The sequence below is a fragment of the Austrofundulus limnaeus genome, unplaced genomic scaffold, assembly GCF_001266775.1.
Source record: "Austrofundulus limnaeus strain Quisiro unplaced genomic scaffold, Austrofundulus_limnaeus-1.0 Scaffold23, whole genome shotgun sequence".
NCBI classification, from domain to species: domain Eukaryota; kingdom Metazoa; phylum Chordata; class Actinopteri; order Cyprinodontiformes; family Rivulidae; genus Austrofundulus; species Austrofundulus limnaeus.
The window spans coordinates 38,682-40,247 of NW_013952425.1; the positions used below are offsets into that span (position 1 = coordinate 38,682).

Consider the following 1,566-nt stretch of genomic DNA (forward strand, 5'->3'; position numbering starts at 1 on the left):
GGGGGGGTGCTCGTGACCTTTCTACAGCTAAGAGAGGTCACTCTCGCCTCCTGCCTGGTCATCTGCTGCTGAGCTAATAGAAGTTTTGGAAGACCAGACACACCCGCACTCAGCACTCACTGCCTGATTGTATCAGATCTCTGGGGCTGGAAAGAAAACAAAAGGTTAAGACGGTCTGGAACATGCAGGACTCGGCTGAAATTCACCAGACAACTAAAGTACTACAAGAGACGAGTTTAAAAAAGTACTGGATATGGCAATGTTTGCGCACTATATATATATTTATATGCAGTGCGGAAAAATAATGATTTATTCCCCTGCTGATTGTGCAAGTTTGCTTACAAAAACATCCAAAGTCTCATTTTCATGCTAGTTGTATTTTAATAGAGAGAGACAGAATATCGACTAAAACACAGGAAAAAAAAAATCCCATCTGATATAAAAGTTTGAAATTGATTTGCAAAATCGTTGAGGGAAGTAAGTTTTAATTCTCTACAGCTTCTACAGATGGCCTCACAAAACCTGTTTCTTCAGTTCTCACATACACATTTCTAAAAAAAGAATGGTGGGGTGGGGGGGGACCTTTCAGTCACTAATTTCCAGGTTCTATCCGTGAGGCTGACACCCTGTCTAYGTTTAAAACAAGGCCTACAACAGTTAAGGTTTTCTTACTCTCTATGATCTCCATGCTTGTATTTGCAACTCATAAACTACAGCTGCACCTGGACCAGTTGCTGTTTGTCCACTGTTCTGTTGGATTGCTCCATCTTGTTMAAACGAAGATGTTCCTTTCCACTGTCGCCACTTGGTTTGGAGACAAAGTGAAGATTTGGCACACTTAAGCTTTATTAACGGGTATCTCATAATTGAATATAATTTGGTACTTTATGTTTATKTGGTAGATTTATTCCTTTCCAGTGAGTTTCTAACAACTTGCTACACTAGTTGTTATGTTTATTTTCTGTGTTTTGTTAGTTAAAAAGTAAAATAGAAAGCAAAACTTATTGAAAAATCAGCCTGATAGAAGTTATAGAGAAAATGTTTTATCCAAAAAAAAACCTTCAGTATGTTCAAGTCTTTAAAAGCCACCATCTCTAAAGCTATGCTGCCACTCCATTGTAAAAAGATAGGTTTCAATTCAAAAATTAACTTGTTAAAATCAATAAGTTACTTTGATACTCATAACTGATTTAGAGTCAAAAATATTTAACTGCAGTAGTCATCTATTAACCTTAATTGATGCCACAAATAATCGTGATTATTATTATTATTTGCCAATATTTATCGACCCTACTTCACTTTCAGTTCTGAGTTGTTGGTTAAAGCATGAGGATAAGCTAAGTTAGTGAATAAAGTGTTATAGTTCAAGGTTTAGTCTGTTTTATACCTTAAAGGCACAGTGTGCGGGACTTTGTCAATTATTTTAGCCGAAATTGAGATAATCACTAATGACAATAATAATAATAAAAAAAACATGTCTAATTTTTGCAGACAAAGACCTTGTTGTATTATTTTTACCTTATAAAAAGCTGTTTATATCTCCATGGTCGCGGGTCGCCACTACAG

General features: G+C 36.1%; 1 protein-coding gene across 1 annotated transcript in view; it reads right to left on the reverse strand.

The window, feature by feature from the left end:
- The window catches only part of LOC106514836 (ATP-binding cassette sub-family A member 1), a gene marked incomplete in the record, with an annotated part of 219,691 nt that overhangs the window by 10,453 nt on the left and 207,672 nt on the right, over positions 1-1,566 (reverse strand).